We start from the raw sequence: 15,491 nt of genomic DNA, 5'->3' as shown, positions 1-15,491 counted from the left end.
ATGAATTTCTTGTAATATGTGAAAACTGGAACTAAGTTCTGAATACATCTCTTGACTTAGAGAGCTATAACAATATTAATAATCCAAAAACAATGAAAGTAGTGTTAAATAAAATAGCAAACTATGATTTGAATAGATATCTGGAGGAAATGAAACCTTGAGGTTAAGGAATACACATTGTGGAAAAAAGAATCAAAATAGCTAGACTTGATTTCTTTTTAATTTCACATTTAGCAAATATCACTACTGACTTCTAAACTCTCCCAGGTTATAGGTCTGATCACTTGGCAATTACCTTACCCTTTTCTTATGAACTTAGTAAAAATCGTGCCGGGAAATACTGGAAATTAAACACATCATTACTCTACAACCAATAATATGTACTACAAGTCAAGGATATACCAGCTGACACACGATGATAAACTCGAACTGCACTGAGGAAGAACTATGTGACATCTGTGACTTTGATCCACAACTAAATATCAGTAACTCTCTTTTTTGGAAACATTTGAATGAAAGGGACGAATAGGAAAGATAATTAAATGGTGTGAGGAAGGAGATAGACTAACTATACTGAACCGCAAAAGAAACGTCACCGTGGATAGATATATGAGAAACCTTATTTGTCCAAACACTGTAAACATACTTTGAGACATATTAAAAAGATGAAACTTGGCAAAACTGATCATCAAGGTTGAAATTAAAGTGTCAAATGTTCTTAAAGTGAAACGCAACACTAGTCTCTGAGAAAATTGCATCACAAGTCAGTATCTCGTGTGTCCGCCACGTGCATTGATGACGGCCGTGCAACGTCAATTCATGGAATGGAGGAGGCGGTTGATGAAGGCCATAGGCACTTAAGCCCATACTCTGGGGAACGCCTGACGCAGTTCAGCTGCAGTTGTCAGCCTTGGTCGTACGTCATTCAGCCCTCTTTGAATCTCGTCTCACAGGTGCTCAATTAGATTTAAATCGGGTATGAGGGCAGGTCACTGCATGGTTCTGATGCAAATCTGCTGGAGGAAGTCTCTTGTTGCTCTCGCCGTGTGGGCACGGGCGTTATCATGCTGAAACTAGTGGTTGCCGCGACGTGCCAAATGAGGTATGGCGTGTGGTCTAAAGACTTGATCAATGTAGTGAGCTGCTGTGACATTGCCTCTCCCAGGACCGATGTTCTGGAAGACCACAGGGCCGACCCTCCGTTCAAGACCAATTCCACCCCAAACCATATTGCTCGGACCACCCTATCCTCACTCAACAATGCAGGCATCCAAATAACGTTCGTTTCCCACGGCGTCGCCAGACTCTCTCTCTCTCTCTCTCTCTGCCAGAGATACAGTAACCGCTCTCGTCTCAGAAGAGGACTCTTTTCCACTGCTGGTGGCGCCAATGCTGGTGTTGTGATGCCCTCTGAAGACGGTCCCGGCGATGACGTGGTGTCAGAATGGGTCCCCGGTGTGGACTGTGACAGTGTAGGTGTCTGCTTGTCAATCGTCAACGCATGATGTCCATACTAATGTGTTGCTGGTGTGTCCCCATGGTCTGTCGAGCAGTTTCCGCAGCAGTAACAAAACGATCTTGAAGATGCTGTCGCACAAGCTGACGATCCTGACGTCGGGTGGTGACCTTTCGCCTTCCACTACGTGATCGGTCATCTGTAGTGTTGGTGGTCTGGACCGTTGCTTGAGCCTGCATATGGTCCTTACATGGACTTGCAATGCATTGGATACTTGCCAGGCAGATTGTTCAGCTTGCAATCATCCAAGGGCTTGGTGTCGATGATTTCTTGTCAATCTTGGCATGTGGCAGCAATTCAACAACGAATGAATGTTAACCAATCTGGGTGAATTTTTATAGGGCAAGAAATGGGGGAACGCGTGTGCATTTCAATTTGCATGGAACTCACGTGCATTGGGTTACCATGGCCATTGCTGTGATGCATTTGAGCGATCAGTTTTATTGTCAGCTGCTTTGTTTTTTATCAACAAATTTCATATTTCCGGACAAGGTATTGGCAAAACTTAGACACTTTGACAAAAATTACCAAGATGACAACTTTTCACGCAATGTTACTTGGGGTTACGTTTCGTTTGCGGTTCAGAATATTTTGCAAACTTGAAAAGAGAAACTAGTTAATTTATGAACAGTGTTATCAATGACAAAGGGGAATTAATATCAGATGGGAAGGCTATTTTATATTAGTAAAGATATTAATATGAAAACATTCTTCAGGTTGTAAAATACCAGATGAAAATATTGATATATTTGACGACACTAATACACTCCTGCACAGGCTGAAAGCACTGATGGCGATATTACTATGGATGACATAACACAAGCTATTAAGTCAACGTAAAATAACAAAGCCCAGGTACACATGGTTTCCCAATGATTTCTGTAAGGATCTTCAAATTTGTGTTGGTAGTTATATATCAGAAACTTTCCGGCAAAATAAGTTAAGTTCAGCAATATGGCATTATCACATGTATACCCTAAGCTAACAAAAATAGCGGTTGTTAAAAAAATTGGCGTCCAATTTCCACACTAAATTCTTTGAGTAAAAGATTGAGAACTTGTATAGCTAATAAAATAAAAAAGTGATTAAATACATAAAATCAAACCGGTTTTATACCATTAGACAACATACTATATGATATTATATTTGAAGCAAAGTTAAAAGAAAAACAGGGTCTCTTGTTACTTACTGATTTTGAAAACTGACACTGTTTCTGAAGAATTTATTATTTTGATAATTGGAAAATATGGCTTTGGAACCAATATGGAAAAATATATCAAAATACTAATTAAGAATGCCTCATGTGGTATACAAAAAGGGCCTTTATCGTCGTTTTTTAACATGAAAGGGACTGTAGACAAGCCTATCCAGATTTTTCCTTCTTATCCTTCTTAGTAGCTGAGATCTTAGGAATAATGATCAGTAACAACAGTGAAAAATAAAAGGAATTATACTGAATAACATTGAAATTAAACATGGACAATACGCTGATGATTTACAGAATTATTTCTTGATGGAACTGAAGAAAGTTTAAGAGGAGCTACAGTAAACTAAGGTTATAAGGAACTCAAAGGGACTACTATTTTTAGTTTGTTATAACCGTAGTTCGTTATAAGCATATATACAGCATAACAACAGCAAATAGTCGGGACGAAAAAGTTAGTTTGTTACATCCGTCAGTTCCTTATAAGTGTGTTCGTTATAACCGTAGTTTACTGTATTAATACCCTCAATGATTTATATGACATGTATGGTTTAAGAATATACATAAATTTAACTAAAGCTATTTGGACAGGCTCAGTGACATTACTTTATGCCAGTTTGAGGGGCATCATGTTTTGGTTTTTTTATATTCTAGGCATCAGGTTCAATCCTTACTTAAATAACCTTAGGGCCATTAACACAAGAAAAGACTAGAAATCATTAATAGACCTTTAGTACATAATAAACGTGGTCATTTAATTCCATGTATTATGGATACGATTTCGTGATAACAGTGAGCTGACACGAAATATTAATGCACATATCACTGTTGAAAATGGGGTGTATGTAATTGTTTACATTTCATCGACGTGATGACCACTTTCGAGTCTCGAAACAGCTTAAATAATGTTTTCCTTCACTGAAGGTAACAACGGACGTTATTCTCGTGACATATACATTGCACGAGCATTCATGAAAAGAAAATATTTTAACCACCCGTTCTAGAGTTTTTCTATAGTAAATACATGGCGTGTCCGCCATGTTTGTTCGTCTAGTGGAGGCGGCCATTGTGCAGTCATTGCCTGGGTCAGTGTAGCGCCAGCGCAGCATACCCAGGGAACCAGGCTGTGTAAGGCACACTCTGTATGCATGTTGACCTACACACGTTAGCCACGTGATTTCCCCACCGAACTCCTTCTCTTTCCAATCACTACGGGTGTCGTGACGTGCTATACAGATTGAGACGTTTTTATTCTTTACCTGAGAATAATTTTCAATCCCGTCGGTGTTTTCTCTCGCGATTTAATCATGGATGATCAAGTAGTGTGACATTCCCCTTGCTTGACATGCGGGAGTGGTTTTTTTCACCCTCGGATACCAATTACATTTGGCCCGATTGCTGGGGATGTTGTAGCGCATCTTCCCTTTGTGATCAATGTTGGGATTTACCTGAAGAACCCTTCAGCCTCTCTTTGCACAAATGGCGACGTAGAGAACAGTATTGCCGTGCTAAATCATCTGAAAAATCTTCAGTGTCAAAGAAAACGCCGTCCAAGAAAAATCATTTACAACATCGAGAAACATCACTGTCTCGTGCCCTCCAATCGCCCTATTCTCGAATAACGACGAGGGTGTGTCAGATAGCTTCCTGACTGACGATGTCAGGTTCGGCGAACGTTCCCGAGCACTTCAGCGAACCTACCATAGGGGAGGAACGTTCGGAAAGTGCTCGTGGGTGTTTCGAATCCTGCCGACCATACTACTCCTACTTAGGCCTCGGGCATTTTACCTTCAACGAACCCTTTGGAGGTACGGAATAATTCTCGTTTGTCCGTTCGACGATCCATAACTGCTGGAAGTTATCGTCGGCGGATGGTACTTCATTAGATCCCTTGATGGAGACGAATCGATTATACCATCGTTTACGTAGGCAGACAATCGATCTACGATCCCCTACTCGTCACTCATCTCGTGAGATATCTTCTCTAGATTCCTCAACTTCGTCATCTGATGACAACTCTCATGAAAATCGCCGATCAGTTTCGATCAACGTGGAAACTACCCTCTACAGTTCGGGTTTCAGACTAGTATCATTTTGGGTGAACCGTCCAGGATCGGCATATTTCGAAGAGTCGCGATTCATCATCGGACCAACCTGATTTTTAATGTGCGTCAAACGTCTCTGGATCACCATGCTTTAACTACTTAGCCTTCCAGTAACGTTTGACGAACCTCGGAACATCTAGAACGAACATCTAGGGTGCGTAGCAGGCAACGAATTGCTGAGAGTAATCAAATTAATCAGTCATTCTGGTGTCTGCAACAGCTTGAAAGACTTGCAGGGCACGGGTGACCCTGTCGTCTAAGGCGCCACGATTCACTGTGCAGAGTTGCGTCCCTTGGGCACGCCTGAAGCCTATGATTGTGGTTCTAATCTGGGTTCACCCCGATTATGTTTCTAGGTTTGTCAGAACCTCCCACTTTAAGCTGACATGCCGTGATATAACTGGAATACTGTTGAAAGTGGCATTAAAGTCAACTCACTCACTCACACTCGAAACACTTGCGCACTCTTCCAAAATGGTGGTGCATCTACTACCCTTGGTTGCCTTGCTCTAATGAAGAAAGGAATAGAAGAGTCTTGATGACAAACTGAGGAAATCTATGACTACTTTGAAGATGTGAAGCAGACTGAGGATGATGTGGTTTTAGCTGCCTTTGCTCATGATCCAGTCAAGAATTTCTTGTTCTGCTATTCATCTAAGGATCGCCGATCGGGAGTTCAATTTTCCTCACATCGTCGCTAATGCAGGGACACTTCAGATTCGTCACATGATATGGAGGATGGACATTATAAAGACACATTAACCCGACAGTCTCATTTTGCTCCTTTATCTTCAAGTTGTCTGGGATCGAACGGCTATCATCACCAATGCCTTCAACAATCTTCCCATTCTCACCGACGCTGTAGAAAAAGTTTATCAGAAAGACCACCATACAATGCCGACCACTCCAGGATTCTATATATCTGGTTCCAAAGAAAGACGGCCTTCAACAACACCTCATTTTCAACATGAAATTATTCAACAAGTTGTACCGAGAAGAACCTCCTCACTACCAGATGATGTCCATTGTGCTGTTATGCACGATTCTTTGTCCCACAGGGTGCGTATTTACACGTCCCATTTCTTTAGGAGCACCAACGTTTCCTTCGGTTCATTTGTCTAGTCCAGCATTACCATTGAAAGGTCCTCCCATTGGGAATTTCTTCAGCCCTGTGGCTATCTACCTGCCTTACCAAGCCCATCGCCAGATTCCTGCATGATCGCGGCATAGTCTTTGAATTGTACATAGACATTTGCATCCAGGCCAACGAAGATCCAGACATGTTATTCCTGCATCTCAGTTTCATGCAGAATCTTCTTCATTAGCTTGGATGGCTCATGAAAGAAAAGAAATCCGAAAACATTACTGTCCAGCGTCTTTTTCGACATATGCCAAGGCAAGATATTCGTGCCCTAGGATTAACAAATAAAGGTACAAGGCCTTGTTCCATTGGCTCTCTTTGCCAATGGCAACAACTCCTCAGTCACCTGATATCAGCACAGGCTCTCACCACGAGAAGTCAATCTCATTTACGACCGATTCAGCAATTCAGGAATCCATTTCTCTTGACCGACGACTATCAGGTTCCAATCTCCTTGCTAAACCAATATCTCCATAATCTACTTTAGCTACATATTTGGCTGTGATTACCTCCGTTGTCGCATCTCCTACCGATGCAAAGGTATCCATGATGGCCGAATGACAATCATTGATTTGGTCATACAAGTTGGCGGACCAGTCCTCTCAGTTTTGTCTCCCGACCTAGAATCTGAACATCATACTTCGCCATCTCGGTTCGGCGGATTGGCTGAGAAAGAAATTCGAGCTCATTGCATATGAACGTTTTCCTGGGCTAGAGATGGGATTTTATCGCCAAAAATCAACTTCCGGGTCAATGTTATCGGTTATATACTATTCCACCTTTGACGTCTTTTTTGAATCCTGAAGATACAAACCCATGTCGTTGTGTCCTGTACGCGCTCTTTGGATTTATCTTGATGCAGCAAAAACACTTCCCAGGTGAAGCCTTTCGCTGTCGCCTCTACCATGACTTACACAGTAATTGTATCTTGGCTGCAATTATGGAGGTATCTTACCAGAAATCGGATATGGTTTTCGAGTCCCATTATCTCCGAGACATTTCTGTGATGGGCGTCCAAGGTCTACACCAATTTGGACCCTTGGTACTTGCACAACAGGTCTCCAGGACACCTTTGCACGGATAGAAGTTGATTGTGCCATGTCTTACGTCACATTTTTTTCCTTAAATAAACTTTGAACTGTTTCATTGTGTTTATGAACTTTGGGGGTATTTTTTCCAGACTTTTTATCATCGGAGAATGTTCCACTCGTCTGTGGAGACTTTGGTCTTCATCACTAAGTTGCCATACGGTGCAATCGGCTGCTTTACCAGTGTCCCGATCCTTTATTCCACTCACCTCTGCCTTGTGTATCTGATTTGATGGGCACTAGATCAGGGATCCTCTTGTGGATAAAGTAGATCGTTCCCTCTTCTCGTCAAACTGACCTAATGGCTATACTATTCATGGGTTCCAGGGTTCGTTGAAGCGTTAAAAGAGATGCCAACCAGGTTATGTAATGTCGTCTGTTGGAGATAAGATGCCCCTATCTTGAAGAATTGATTGGCTGGATTTCACTCCAAATCAGTTGTAAGTAGTCGTACTCGTTTTGTTAAGCTTCACGATTACGCTGAGCTCCGTTGAACATGATTTACATATAAGTACCTGACTTCATGTTTCTCTCCTCTGTTCACGTCTCAGGGTCACAAAATGTGGTTGAGTGTTCATCACTATTCAAGAGCTCTGTCTTAAGCCAACAGATAAGCCACACTTAATAGTTTGGTATCCGTGTTCAGTTCCAGCTTCCTCGTTTGCCTCTTCTGTATAGTCTGTGGAGTTGCGCCCCACCTTCCAACCGTGGGATAGATAGTGAGAGATGGGATAAATTTTAATATTTTCCAAAAATTTCAATAAATTGTATATTTATAAACTTATCCTATTTAACCCATTTTATGTCCACCCGTCCATCCCCGCATCACAATTCCCTTAGACTATTAAATAATGTGGTAAAAATAGTGTAGTAAAAAATAACCTCCAGTATGTGAAAAGTGGCAATTTAAATTTCATATTGCAATTCCATGGAAACGTATTTTTAAACAATATAGAAAATGTACAAGAGATATTAATTTGATTGATTGCCAATTTAAATTTATTCATGATATTATTTATACAAATAAAGAATTGTTAAGAATGAAATTAGTGGATGAACAAATTTGCTAGAGACATTTATTAAGATATTATGTGATATATTCCAGACAGAAAGATTTATTGACAATAGAAATACAAACAAATACATATTAAAATAAAATGGTCAACTCGTTTAAATCTATTTTCTTAAATGCCTGTATTGAGGAATATTGCCGTGTACTTCAAACTGTTGCCACTACGAACTTGCCCATGTTTAGCATATGAACACCCACTATTTTGTGAAACTATGTAATATTGTATATGTCGACCACTTGTACCTACTGATTGAAATGAATGAAAAAAATAAGAAATAACAAAGCGATGAAGTCGTGCACTCAGCTCTCCTGCTGCTCGACAGACGATGAACCACGCGCCACGACATAAGCTCACTTGACTTTCATTTAGGTGAACTAATAAAACCAATTGTAAGATGTCATAAGCATGTTTATGAATCTCTATCCAATAATGATGACACGCGAAAAGGTAGACGCGTAGACGATTGTGTGATGCCTAACTTAATTGTAATAGTTTATGACTATATTCAAACTATGTAATCCGTCGTCATTGACTCCTTACTATCTATGTTGATCATGTGGTAGGGTCTGCAAAACATATACTAGTAACTGATCTGGCTATTGGACAGCCACATTAATGCAGTATATCTTTCGTGATACTTCAATGATACTTTGAAAGTAGTAATCAATACATGAATCGTACATAAGCATTCGATAAACAGCTGCCCTTACATATAGATGTTTACAAGTCGTGAACATGTCTTTTGATCTGTCTTTCGTGTCAACGGTCCTCTTTTACAAGTAAGTAAAACTTTCACATTTTTAATACACAACTGGCGAAATGAATGGACTGCATTTTGCAGTATTTAGGAGCATGAAAAGTGATGAATTGGGCAGCTGTTAATTTTATTCTTATCTTACAGTTTAAGTGAGAATAAACTCGTGTGTGAGCCTCCTTTGAACCATTAAGAATAAGGCATTTTTCAATTTAATCGAAATTCTTTTAACAATCTGTCAGTGTGCGAGTGATAACAAGTTTTTGAATATATTTTACGTTTTGTCATAATGTTGTGATATTTTGACATAATATCACTGATTCCGGAAGTAAGACAGGTTGTCAACAGACGTACAGGTATACATGATATGAAGTCAAATCTAATACCTTGAGACCAGTTAGTAGCAACAGAGCTACATACGTACATATGTACAATTTTATTCCTTGTTGCTCACGACAAACGTGTCATAACTACTTCTGCAAGATGTTAATTTTACATATCTCGCATATAAATTAAAGTTGCTTCTTTTACGATAATTGTGCACCTTCACCTCTTAGTTCTTGCAAGGGTCACATTGACAGCTTGAGGGCGTAAGCTCTTTGCAGAGTCCAAAACTCAAGTGGTACAGGGTGGCGTCTGTAAGCACGGTGTCCATGTTCATCCCAGGGGAGTTTAAAGAGCCCAAGTCAGCAGAACAAGCAGGTCACATGTATTGTTGGCGAATAAATGCATTGGCCAAATTTCTACTCTGTGAAGAGCTTTACTGTCTTTAAAGATCACCTCTAGATCTATAGTTTGTTTGTTTGTTGTTTAACGCCGCACTAAGCAATAGTCCAGCTATATGACGGTGGTCTGTAAATAATCGAGTCTGGACCAGACAATCCAGAAATTGAAAACATGAACATCGATCCACGGAATTGGGATACGATTATATGCATCAACCAAGTCAGCGAGCCTGACCACACGATCCCATTAGTTGCCTTTTACGACAAGCAGAGTCGCCCTCTACGGCAAGCATGGGTTGCTGAAGAGCTATTTGATTGATCATGCACCAATACAACATTCTCAAACCGTTAATGACACCGTCTGTAAAGACGCCTTCGGTCACCATGGAAGGAGATATTAAATCTGCTTTCATCCAATAAAATATCTGACCACCATATATTAACGAGCTTGCCTATGGATTAGGTTAACAAGCTATTTCGATTCTGGGTGGTGACCGGCGACTAGGTCTTTGAGCATGGCACAGTATCCCAACAAAACTCCGGGTGAGTTAAGTGTCGCCCGTTTGTTACATCCAAATAATTAACTATCACGAATTTCAGTTCTCAGTAGGCATTATATAAACTGTTTACTGGCCAGGATAATTTGAAAACAATACAACAATTTCAACTGACTCTTTCGAAACTAGTCTTTCACGTCTACACACACAGAGAGATATATAGATTCAAAGTAGCTTTTCCACAATTTATCATTATAAATCTTACTATTTGGTTATCTCTAGAAAAATGGGGGTATGTGAAGGTATTTGCTTCATCAAAAATCAAACTATTGACACCATAAGTTACTGTTTTTGAGGTTTTGGATGCAATATGCCGATCTAGAATTGCATGCACAGATAATGACAACTGTCTGTGTTCGCGTTTTGTTTTGTTTTTATATATAAAATATACATCTGAAATCATTGGTGCGTTTTTGCAGAGTATAATGTAGGTGCTAAATAAAAAAAGGTGTGTGAGTAAGTTGGGTTTAACGCAGCACATTATGTCGAAATTACGAGAAAATAATTGAAATAATGAGAATATAATTCAAATTACGAAAATATTCGAAGGAACGAGGAAAACTCCATAGGTTTTTAATAAACTTAAAATAACAAGAAAATAATTGAAAGTATGATAAAATAATCGAAGTAACGAGACAATATCGAAGCAACGAGAAAATAATTGAAATTACCAGAAAATATTTGACGTAATAAGAAATAACTGAATTTCGAGTTTTTCACTATATCAAAGATAATGAGAAATTAATCTAAATTACATAAAAATAATCAAAGTAACGAGCAAAAACTCGAAGCAACGAGAAAAAAATTGAAATAACGAGAATATAATTCAAATTATGAAAATATTCGAAGGAATGCGTAAAACTCGAATGTGTTTTTAAAAAACTTGAAATAACAAGAAAATAATTGAAACTATGATATAATAATCGAAGTAACGAGACAATAATCGAAACAACGAGAAAATAATTGAAATTACCAGAAAATATTTGACGTAATAAGAAATAACTGAATTTCGAGTTTTTCACTATATCAAAGATAATGAGAAATTAATCTAAATTACATAAAAATAATCAAAGTAACGAGCAAAAACTCGAAGCAACGAGAAAAAAATTGAAATAACGAGAATATAATTCAAATTATGAAAATATTCGAAGGAATGCGTAAAACTCGAATGTGTTTTTAAAAAACTTGAAATAACAAGAAAATAATTGAAACTATGATATAATAATCGAAGTAACGAGACAATAATCGAAACAACGAGAAAATAATTGAAATTACCAGAAAATATTTGACGTAATAAGAAATAACTGAATTTCGAGTTTTTCAATATATTAAAGATAATGAGAAACTAATCGAAATTACATAAAAATAATCAAAGTAACGAGCACAAACTCAAAGCAACGCGGAAATACTTGCAATAACGAGAAAAATAGTGGAAGCAACGAGAAAGTTATTGAAAAAACGAGAAATTAAATAAAGTAACGAGAAAAAAATCGATATTTCGAGTTGTTGAAATAACAAGAAAATACTCAAAATTACAAGAAAATGATCAATGTAACGATAAATTAATCGATAATAACACGAAAATATTTGAAGCAATGAAAAAAACCGATATTTCTAGTTTTTTAGATAAACTTTAAATAGCGAGAAAAACCTTGTTATTTCGAGAAATAATTGAAATGATGGGAAAATAATCAAAGTAACGAGGAAAACATCAACATTTCAACTTGTTGAAATAAAATTTAAATCGTGAGAAAATACTTGAAATTACGAGAAAATAATCAAAGAAACAGAAAAGCTCTACGAAACGAGAAAATAATCGAAATAAGGAGAAATTTTTCGAAATAACAAGAAAATAATTGAAGCATCAAGGAAAAACAATAGAAATTTCGAAATTTTCGATAAACTTGAAATAACGAGAAAATATTGGAAGTAACATGAAAAAAAACTCGTTATAGGAGAAAATAATTAACATAATGAGAAAATGATTGAAATAACGAGAAAAAACTCGTAATAACGAGAAAGAACTCGAAATATCGAGAAAATAATTGAAATATGTAATGCTACTATAGTGGCACCATTAGTCTTTCGTAAGTTATATCAGTTATATAAAATAAGAATAATACAATAGGGTGAATATGGGCTTTGAACCCAGGTTCACAGGATTTTCTCACTATGAAGACATTAGACTTTACACAGAAAATGACGCTGAATACGACTAGGTCACCTGATCATCGCAATGAACGAACAAGTCGGATCAGGTGTGGAAAAGTCATCCCGTTTCATCACTTGCTCATCAGGTTTATTTCAAGCCGCGCTCACAGCCCTTAAAAATACGTTTTAGTTGCTAAAATGTATGTATCACTGGACACTTTAATAAATAATTCACTCACTTCACAAAACTATTGCTGTTGTTTAAAGTACCATTGTGATACTATTGCAACTATTAGCCAAAGGAAAATTGCAGTGAATCGATAGTTACAGCCCTATAGCGGGTGAAATAGTCGTGTGTCAATGTAATAGACACACCACGTCAGGGGTACACGGGTATGCATTGTGTGCATATGACCCAGCAGTTTGATATACAATACCCCAACAACGATCGTCATTTTGATAACATTCGGCCTTCAACGTAACATAGTTGTTTCCAGTTGATTTAAGTCGCGCTGACACACGTTACGACTGCTGATAAATCTTATTCTCTAGTTAGTGAGGATAACTGTACAATATAATATTTAACAAATGTTAGTGCTGATGATCTAACATACAATAACCACTTACCTCACGCTAACCCACGTAATCTTCCTGCTGTGGCGTGCGCTGCAAGTTACACCCCGACCACGTGTTTTAAGTCGTCCAATCATAGTTCACATTGCTGATATACGGGTGTACTTCCTTGTACACTGGTTGTTCTCTCAACATGTCATGCTATCCATTCTTCCTCATATGAGGTCCGATGTCGGAGTGAAATAAATAATGTTTCTCTCGGTTAAGTGCATTATGAATAAGAGAAAAAACTGCTTTCTCCTTAGCGGTATGCAATGGCTAATGGAGGTAATTAGCTTGGTTATGTTACGGGTATAAATAAGGGGTGGGGAGAGCAGCTCGTCTCTCTCGCTTGTCAGCACGGCAGTAACACTGAACGTAAGTGTCAAGTTCTGTTATGTCTCAAGACGATCCATCTACAGCGGGAAGACTTGACGCCATTTTGAAAATATTGGACACAAATCAAAGAGATACTGAGAGTGATGTTGAGGAAAGAATTTCTCAACTGAGAAAAGAATTTATTCAGCAAGCCAAAGGTTTGGAAAAAAAGTAGGAAATCGAATTCAATTTAATGTTAATTCGGAAGTTTTAGAAGATTTACTTATTATCAGACAAGCCATTCAGAATAGGAATTGTGATAAGTCAAGGTGTGTGGAAGAAGCTATCGGGAAATTAGAGAAAAGAAATAAGCTGATAAAAATTGCAGATTCGTCGTGAGGCGGTTGGGAGACCGTTAAACATTATGTTTCAAATGTGTTAGCGGAAGATTCGGATGATGACAAGAAAAATGACGTCGTAGAATATTGTGGTGTACGGACAATCAAATGTGATTACCATAGTGGATAAGGGTAGTATGAAACCGCAATTACAAAGAATAGTTATGGACTTTTTTTAGTCAAAACGTTAATCTGGATATGCAGTGGATCCCGCGTACAGAGAATGAGACCACAGATATGTTGAGTAAAATTGTTGATTTTGATGATTGGTCCATTTCGAATCACATATCTAAGCATATAGATGCCAGATGGGGTCCTCACGATGTAGATAGATTTGCATCTTGGTACAATGCTAATTTGCCATGTTTTAATTCCAAGTATTATAACCCGGGATGTGCGGCTGTGGACTGTTTCACAGTCAGCTGGAGGGGTGTGGTATATTGGGTTGTCCCCACTGTTGGTATGGTACCAAGAACCTTAAGACAAAAGTCTGTTGTGCTAAAGGCACCATTGTTGTACCCGAATGGCATTCCGCATGCTTTTGGCCGCTTATCACTCGCAATTCTTCGTTTAATCCACAGGTGATGGAACACATGTATTTGCCAAAATCTAAACAAGCTTATGTACCGTCTAGGATGGGAGGTGGATTTTTTGGAGAACAAGATTTGCTGTTGAATATGCTAGCTCTGCGTGTTGATTTCAGCATATGTTGAATGTGCAAATTCTGTTTACAGATGTGATAAGTTCCTCTTTTTAGAGGAGTTAAAGGCGTCACCTCCTGGTGTGAGGGGGTTGACAGCGGGTTTGCCTCCTGATCTGCTGGCGAATTGTATAGCAGATTCCACTGCTAGAAAATACAGATATGGCCTTGATGCGTGGAAACGGTGGGCACATTCTTGTTTGATGGCTACGAGTTTACCGATTTCACCTTTACACTGCGCATTATATTTGCTGTCTGTTGTTCAGCGGAGTGAATCGTTTGCCCCTGTGCTAACTGCGTTTTATAGTATTCGCCATGCTCATGTGATAGTAGGATTGCAAAGCCCGACTGAGAAAGGTTTAGTCAAAAAAGTTTTAGAAGCGGCAAAACAAGATTGGCCAAATGTGTTAATAAAAAGGAGCCGATTACCGTAGAATTATTAGAGAAATTAGTTGATGTAACAATGCTTAATCCTACACTTTGTAATTGAAGGATTATGTGTATGAACCTTTCAGCATATTCAGGATTCCTGATATCTGCAGAACTATTACACATTAGACGATCTAACATTGGCTTGTATGAGAGTCATATAATGTTATTTTTTTAACAATCAAAAACAGGCATATACAGATACGGCTCACGGCTTGTCATTGGTAGGACAAATTCAAAATTATGTCCCGTTACAAGTTTGGAAAAATACTTTACCTTATCCGGAATATTGACTCATTCTGATGAATATATTTTTAGAAGCATTACTAAGACGAAGAATGGTTATAAGCTTAGGAAATGTGACTCCCCTTTGTCTTACACTCGCCTGAGAGAATTGTTTATAGATGCTTTTACGTCATTTGTGTGCAACATCAAAAGTTATGGACTTCATAGCTTGCGTATTGGTGGCACGTCAGCAGCGGCAAACAACGGCGTACCAGATCGAATGTTTCAAAGACACGGACGCTGGAGAAGGGAAAATGCCACGGACGGTTACATAAAAGATAATCTTCAGAGACGATTGTCTGTTTCCCTGTCTCTAGTGCCCTAGACTTTCTTTGAGTCTCTGCCCGTGTTGACACTGCGACCGGGCCATTGTAAATATTGGTTTTATGCTGTATGTATACATGTCTGGGTATGTAGCATTGCATAGTATGGGGA

At 38.6% G+C, this 15,491-nt stretch overlaps 1 protein-coding gene across 1 annotated transcript in view; it reads right to left on the bottom strand.

Moving 5' to 3' along the window:
• The window catches only part of LOC139448672 (uncharacterized), a 36,406-nt gene extending 23,428 nt beyond the window's left edge, over window positions 1-12,978 (bottom strand). Inside the window, exon 1 of the mRNA XM_071230226.1 lies at window positions 12,942-12,978. The gene's annotated coding sequence lies outside the window, so the exon portion shown is untranslated. The remainder of the gene's footprint in view (window positions 1-12,941) is intronic.
• Window positions 12,979-15,491: the final 2,513 nt, after the last annotated feature.

This window comes from Haliotis cracherodii, unplaced genomic scaffold, assembly GCF_022045235.1.
Source record: "Haliotis cracherodii isolate W230 unplaced genomic scaffold, xgHalCrac1.p SCAF_7, whole genome shotgun sequence".
Classification (NCBI taxonomy): domain Eukaryota; kingdom Metazoa; phylum Mollusca; class Gastropoda; order Lepetellida; family Haliotidae; genus Haliotis; species Haliotis cracherodii.
Note: the sequence above shows the minus strand (reverse complement) of the source record. Positions and strands in the feature narration are given on the sequence as shown.